Raw genomic sequence first — 8,266 nt, 5'->3', positions numbered from 1 at the left:
TACAGGAAAATATTTCCTGCCTCTTGGTAGCTACATGATGTCTTTTAGCAAAGGGCTATTTGCCATCACTAGAACTTCTCCATAGCTTCACACATTTATTTCTTATTTTAGATCTGAGAAATTTTGCTTTGCCATGAGAATTCACATCATTGGCAGTTATCTCTTGGCCGCATCCATAGCAGAAGAACTTCCTTTCTAACAGACTGTTCATACTTGTCAGGTGAAGAAAATGGCTTGGATTTACACCTATGCTTCCTAGGAACAGGCCACATATAAAATGCAATTAATTAGTTTACAAAGTACTCTAATCAAAGTATCATGTTTTGATAGCCACTAACATGTCTAAACTTCGGGGTTTTGCTGTTATTGCTTTTGTGCCAAAGCATTTTGTTCAGCAGAGGTGAAAGGAAAGTGTCAAGAAGTATCAAAGAAGATTTCTAATCCCCTATTGTGCTCAAAGAGACCAGTACCACATGCAACCCTTAAGAAAAAAAATGTCTCCTATTTCAAAGTGTCCCATTGTAAATTTATAATGTGTCCCATTATAAATACTAAAACTGAATAAAAATAATAATAAAAATAAAATGAAACAAATAAATCACCAACCCAATAGCTGTGGAAAATCAGCAGATCTCAAGGACACAAGAAGCAGAAAAACATTGGGAAAGTATATCAGACCAAATCAAAAGACCATTGAAATCAGTGGAAAGCCTCCCATGGATGGTCAAGGGCTTAACAGATCAGAAATGGGCCATTTAATGTCGATGACTATAGTTAGAAATAATTTCCACTGTGGTAATCCAGGGATGATTACATGCAATCCACTGTGTCAGTTGATGTAAAACTGAGCTAATTTATCTGAGTTTGCAGGAATTTTGTTGCTGCAGATGGGTATCATGGTTTAGATTCCTGGTGCTGTTGTGTTTGCAGAGGAAGTAAGACTGGGGATATTTTTTGTTTGGTTGGTTGTTTTTGTTACTGTTTTTTTACTTTCCTATTGGGAACATTAAAAAATGAGGGTTTGGTTCTCTGGAGTCTTCAGCAATTTCACTGACTGTGAGAGGCCCCTCATGTTCTTGGTGGGTTAGCAAAGTTTGTGTAAGTCATACCTCACCATGCCACGCATTTTCCTGTCTTGGGGGATGGCTGGCTCCTAGATGAGGAGTGAAAAGTTGCCCATTTCCTTGCTTTCCAAGCAGTAGAAACTGGCTGGCTCTGAAGCCTGCCGTGGCCTCTCTGGAGATGTCCTGCCTGGGAAAGGATGATGATGGTGGGATGTTGATTAGCTGGAGGAATCACATCATGGATATGAAAGCCTACCAGTAACTTTCCATGAAAAAAAAAAGCTCAGCTGAAGCAGCAAGGGACGTGGTTTAGCTGCTTCAGCATGGACAAGATTGTATTTCCAGCATCACCGAATCATGGTTTCTAAGAATTCGAGCTGTTGACAGATTTTCAAAATGTTTTGACAACTCATTTCACTAAGATTTTTTTGCATGGAGTCTTGAAAATTTGTCATAGTTTTGCAGAAATACTTCAGGTTTTTTTGGTTATAAAGCTAGGGGGGAAAAGTTGGTTTTTTTTTCATTAAAGTCCCACTGAAAATGTTTGGTCCTTTCCAAAGTCACTGGAAAAACTCCATTAGCTAGATAAAACATCCTCCAAAGCTGTGGCTTAAAAGAAGGTGATGGTTTTGGTTGCTCTGATCCAGATATGAGAGTTTCAGGAAACATCCTCAAGCTGCTGCTGCCCCCTGCTTGGGTAACACTCCTAAAGGCTGTTATATGGTTAAATGAAGGATGCTTTTCTAAATTTTCTTGAATAATTGAATGAAATCTTCTTTCTTGAAGGATTTGGTGAAAAAATCACTGTCTTTAAAACTGTTTTTCTAGAATTTTTTTAAAAGCTGATGGTCAACTGTAAATCAGGCTTGATGCTAAAATTAGATCCCTGAGCTGTGGGAGTACTGTAGGCATAGCACCAGCCATTTGGTTTGTCAGGAGGTCAGTGTTTGTGAAAGCAATTATTTCAATAACAAAAATGTGGTGTTTGTATTACTAGAGTGTCTGTTTAAAGTGAAGCTCGTGCAAAGAAATGAGATGGGCTCATTAAATGTTTAATTAAACCATTGTCTGCAAATAGGTCGTACTGCTAAGCATTGCATCTCTTTATTAAAGAATAAAGTTTAAAATGGTATTTTAAACATGAAAAAGACCAGTTACTGTTATTCCTTTTAAGGGAACAGTTGGGTTTTTGTTGTTTTTGTTTTCCTGTGGGTAAAATCTTCTGAATTCTCAACCATGGTTTGACTGTGTGACTCACAAGCAAATTGGCAAGACCACTTTTTTCTACTTCATGGATACCAAGACCTCCATATTTGTGCTCTTGGTTCCAGTACAAGCTTCACTCATACACATCCCCACTGACTTTGTAGCAAATATTTGCCAAGAAAAAATATCAAGTACATCATTCAGGACCTTTTTACCACTACATTTGGCATGGAAATGTCTCAAGCAGTTATTTGGAAGCGTCTCAAGCAATGTGAAGGTAAACATGCCATACAGTCCCTGACCTGAAATGTACAGCTTGTTTGCAGTAGCTGGACATATTTTCTACCTCAACAGTAACCAAAGGCAAATAGATTTGTAACTGCTCCTGCAGCTGGACTTAATGTACAGGTGGTTTTGTGTTGCTCTCCATACAGCCCAATATGGGCTGTATAAATTAGTTTTTGTCTGTAACATGTACCAAGGAAATTATTTTTCAGTGAGTGGCCTTATGGAGCTTGATAAGCTGCACAGGCAGTGAGATGGTGCTGTTCTTCACTTGTACCTCCTACTGCATTTCAGGGGACAGTCCCTTTATTATTACCTTGTAATGAAAAGAAATGGATGAGGTAATTGGTAGTCTATGCAATCAGTGCCTTGGTAGCATTGTGAGCAAGGGTTTCAGTCACAATGCATAACAGAATGGAATATACCCAATTTTTGAGTTAGAAATCTGGATACTTCAGGATAGAGACCTCTTTGCAGTACCTGACTTTGTATGATGACAGACTGAGGCAGTGAAAAGTACACTGACTACAAAGTATTTGGGGATGAGTGTGTTTCCATGGAACCTCAGATGTTACCAGTGTCTCCTCATCCTCCCCAGGCTCTTTTTAGGTTTTGAAGCAGAAATCCAGTCCCGTGACCCAAATCACCTTTTGTGTTCTCATGTCCTCTCTGTATCAGGGTGAACTTCTGGGGAGGGGAAAGAGAAAACAGGCAGGCTTACTTGAAGCCATGAGTTGCCTGTTGCAGACAATTTGGTTGAAAACTGAGACATCTTGCGTGTTGATTTTGGAGGTGGTCCATGTAGAGTTTTGGCATGAAACTGTTTCCAGGTAGCTGGGCTCTGTAAGCCCCCAGTGCTCTTCCAGTAGCACTCTGGCTTTCATGGGAGCAGAGCTGAAGAAGCTGATGAAATTAACTTGAGAATCCTCTGGGAACCATTTCTTGTGCTCCCAAACTCAAAATCAAGTCAGAGTGGGATGTAGGAGTCAGCCAGGGCAGGCTTTGGGTTGCTAGGTCAAACTGCTAGGGGATACTGAGCTGTAGGGAAACACTGTTGTTAACCAAAAACATGGTTTTACAAGGAGAATATTTCCACAGGTTTGAGCGAAACAGGAAGCAATCGCTGTTTAAATCAGAGATTCCTTCATTCTTCCTGCTAATTTATGAATACGCAATGGCCTTTTGTTTTTATTTTTCCTGAGGCTCAGTGATCTAACTACCACTTTCTCACTTTCACTGCTCTCACTGAGAGAGAGAATGATCTAATTAGTGCTGCCAATTACATTCAATTTAAATCTGATGAATAGCCGATTTCAGAAGGCCTGATTCTGCCTAGTGCTGCGAGCATCCTGAGCACGTTAATGTGTTCTCACTTGCCTGTGCTGCTGATGGAAGCCACAGGCACCCTGCTCTTGTGAGGGTAGTTCTGTGTTCACATGACTTACTTTCCTCATAATTTTTGGTATGAAATCTCACATTTTGTGGGAAAACCTTCCACTCTGATGGCTTATGCTCTTCCTGCATTAGTTTTGCTAATTTGTTTTCTATTATTGCTTTGTGCTGGGAAATTTCAGTCAGTGGCTTAGCATGCAAGGGATTTTTAATACATTTTAATACTGGAAAGCTACTATTCTACTACTCAGGAAGATGCAGTAATATTTCTGAGACCCTGCAAAGGATAATTTCTGAATGCACAACCCGTTGTTGAATTCTTGTAGACTATTAGGCAACAAACCAGTTACCAGATTTTTTTTGAATCTCACCCATTTTTTTTGAACCTCAGCCTAACCAGTACCTGGTCTTTCAGGAGAGGTCAGCATCCTTCAGCTCTCCAAGTGAACAGCTCAGTTTTTGAAAGGACTGAAAGGCCAGTTGGGTAGTTCTGTAGCCTGACATTTCTCTTGACAAGAATTTGGAGGGAAGGAGAAGAGCTCTTTGTAAATCTCTCTGTTAAGGTTAGAGACATGGTCCCTGTATTCTGCGGTTGAACTTCATGGTGCAGAGGGGAGGGATGGACAGACAGATGCATGGATGGATGGGTGCAGAAACCTGCAGAATGGGATTGGTGCAGCTCCTGAGAAATCTGCATCCTCCAAGTCCATGCTTTCCTGTGTACCGATGAGCTGCAGGGAGCTTGCCAGGAAGGGAAGTAATTTTAGAGTGTGATTTGGAAAATGATTCAGTTTAAAAATTGCTATTTTTGAAGGGCTACTTTCAGCTGGGATCCAGTCTCCAGCCTGTTCCCAGAAGCACTTGCCTTGCTGCAGCAGTGCGTGGTGAAAAGTGGAGGAGGAATGTCTGTCTGGGAGCCGGCAGCCCTGAATCTCGTGATGCCTCTGAGGAAACAATTCATGGGCATGGGGCCTCCTTACATCTCTCATCCCTTTCTGCATTTGACAGGTGAGTGTTTAACCCAGCTAGGCTGGTGAACATGGCAAAGGTCTCTCTGCCCACCTTCCCTCCACGCTCAAAGGAAAGCACAGAAGTGTGGGTCTGGAAACGGGGCTGCTGGGCACACGAAGTTTCAAGACAGGAAAGCCGACTTTATCATGTTGACATAAAAGCCAAGGACAGCATGAGGAATTTATGAATCAAAGTTGTGAAATTTTCATGCCATTTGAAGGCAAATTGCATGCATTTGACAGAACTTGTGGCTGCAGCTCATGCGAATCTCTCCAGCCAGTGGCCCCGAAATGAAACCAGCTAAGCTGACACTCACTCCATCAGGCTGAGGCTTTACAGGAGCTCAGGACAAGGCAGTATTTGATCACAGCACTGAAGAAAACATTGGCAAAACTTTTGAGTTGTTAGATTTTCACCTGTTGGGGTGAGAAGTTTCAGAAAGTGATTGTGTGCTGATTATACCTGTCAGTTACCACCAAACAGGTTAAAATGTCCTTTCTGCCCCCAGTCTGTCCCTCTTGTTTCTCTCAGGTAGGTGCTGGCTGATGTTCCTCTAAGGTCATGTACCCTGGTAAGCTTTTCATAAACAGGTTCCAGTTGTGACTAAGCAACTTCACACAACTTGGTTTGTTCTCGAGGATGTGTGGAGTGGAAGTGTGCGGCTGAAGACTTTGCTTTGGTTCCTCTGCAGGTATCAGGCACAGGCAAGGAAAGCAACATATCACCTTTAGAACGAATTCTGAGCTCATTCTAGGGAGCAGAAGGTGAAGAGAACATCATGATGAGGAGGGCTCCCTTTTACAGCTGTCCATTCTTGCTTCAAGTGCAGTAAGCAAATGGAGAAATATATCAAGCTTTAAAAAAAAAGTAAAATTCCAATTTGCTATGCAGAGGGTTTTAAAGGACCTTTTCAGAATAAGATTTTCTGTTATTTATGGCCACATAAGCAATGTTTCATATGTAATACCAAAACATTATTTGTGCATCTTATGGAAGAAGGACGATTGCTGTGCCACTGAGCATGCAAAAATATGCCAGGGAAAACATTCAGGACCAGAGGAATTTTCATCTCTGGTCTTCTTAGCCTGGAAATGAACTTCAGACTCCCATTTTCCTATTTTTAGAGATGGCTGCTGCCCATATTCACCTGGTCACTAGAGGAAAATGAAATGAAGCTGTTTGGCAGCATTTTGCAGTCATTTCACAAAGGAGCACTCAAAGTGATGCAAAGTGATTAAACTTGTTACAGTGGCTTTAATGCATTGTAGGTGTAGTGTGGCCAGTGCTCTCACTTTGGCTTTAGAGCACTGGGGTATTGATTTAGCATTTAACAAGCACTTTCCTAGTGCAAATGCATCAGTGGAAACATAAAAATTAAAAATGCACAGTGAAGAACATATGATATTGAAACCAAACTGCATGGCGTGGTCAGAAATTGCTTAGGTGAGGTGAACACAAAGGAACAGTGGGATGGACAGGTGGTGAGGGTGGACACTTCAGAAGTGGAGTAAATAGTGGTAACTCTGGGGGCACTCTGTGCCTGAGGGATCACCTCTGTAGCTCTGCATCTGGGAGAAGTGCAGGAGGTAGGGATGGAGAATAGAAAGGAGCACAGTCTTTAAAAGCTTTCTGGAAGCTCAGGCTGAGAGCCCTCTCCAAAGATTTCCTTTAGGCTGCACAGCCCCTTTGCTGGCCCTTCAGGTGTGTTGACTTGGAGTTAAGCATGGTTTAGTGCAGAGGTTGGAAAGTTTTCAAGCAGCACTTGCCAAAGTGTATTTTAATTTTGTAGTCAGAAGTTCAGTGGGCTAACAGAGGTTTGGGAGGTATGGGATTTGTCCCACATGGAAACGAGCTGCTTCTGGGTGGCTGAGTGTTGTGTCCTGCTGGCCTGCAGGGGCTGCAGGCTTCCCTGGGACTCTTAGCTGTATCTCAGGATGGAGAATTTCCCATTTCACAGGGACTCTGTGTCAGGTCCAGCCCATGTGCCATCCACAGCTCCTGACTCCTGGCCTGACATCCAGGCCATCTGAGTCAGGCTTAGAAAACATGGATTTCTCATCAGTTATAAACTGATATGTTCCATCACCTTGATCTAATAATTTCTCTTCCAGTTGCCTCACTTACCCTTCTGACCTTGGTCCTGTTTCTCTCCCTAGGTTTGAGAAATATTCCAGAACAGAATGGCTTTTGTTTTGATGTGTTATCATGGCTCCATTGGAGATGTGAAGAAATCATGGCAAGCTTCCCACCATCCATGAAGAAAATAAAAGAGAATCCTGCTGGGGAAAGAACCATGGTACTGGGCAGGCCTTGGTGTGCTGATAATGATATAAGGGGGAAATTCAGTGAAAAAAATGTGTTCTAGCAAGCAGGCTTCATTTCTGTCCAAATGCCAGTGTGGCATATTATTTTCTAATGAAGTGAAATATATTCATGCTCTCTGAAGTTGACTGTGTTGATTTAATTTGTGTTTTATGATCAAGATTCTAGATTTCATATCTTTTATGTTCTATAAGTAGTGAGCAGGGATTTAGCTGCATAAGACACATTAATATCAATACAACATAACACCCCAGGCGCTTCTTTAAAGACTATTATATACATAACAACATGGAATTTCACCTCTATATTTCTCTCATTCTCTGCAGGGAAAAACAGTGATAGCTAATCTGAAGGCAAGCACACATTTTATTACTTCTCTCAAAGCAGTAAGCATTTTTAGCACTCTGAATTTTTCCTGCTGACAAACAACAGGCAGTGTATAACACAGAAATCAAATAGCTCCTTTTTTGTGGGCTGGGCTGGGCTGGGGAAAGCAGCAGAACAATCTCAGGCAAGAAATCACAGGTCATTATTTATTTTACATGATTTCAGTATGCTGCTTTCAGAGTTTTTTTGCTTTAGAGAGCTGGTATGCACTAAGTGAGAGAGATCCTTCTCCAGTATGAAGTATTATTAGAAAAGGAATGTTCACTTTTCTGGAGGAAATTTCCTGTGTCTGCATCCTTCCTCATGAGTAAAAACAGTCCAAATACTGTTGGAAATAGGGAGGAAAAAAAGACATGTTTTCCATGGAAAATATGTTAATTTTATTTCTGCTTTGTCCTTACAAAGCATGTTTCTGACTTTCATCCCAACCACTAAATTTGTCTCTCTGTACTAAAAGACAATTATCATATTTTAGGCAGTTGTTCATGTAGAAGAATTGGACAATCTGGGGATGATCCTAGATGACTTTGAGTATTTTCCAGCAGAAGGAAGGACCTCTCAGCATAGCCTGAGGACTTGTGGTGGGTCTGGGACACACT

Source organism: Parus major, chromosome 3 (genome assembly GCF_001522545.3).
Source record: "Parus major isolate Abel chromosome 3, Parus_major1.1, whole genome shotgun sequence".
NCBI lineage: Eukaryota > Metazoa > Chordata > Aves > Passeriformes > Paridae > Parus > Parus major.
This window is presented reverse-complemented; position numbering follows the sequence as displayed.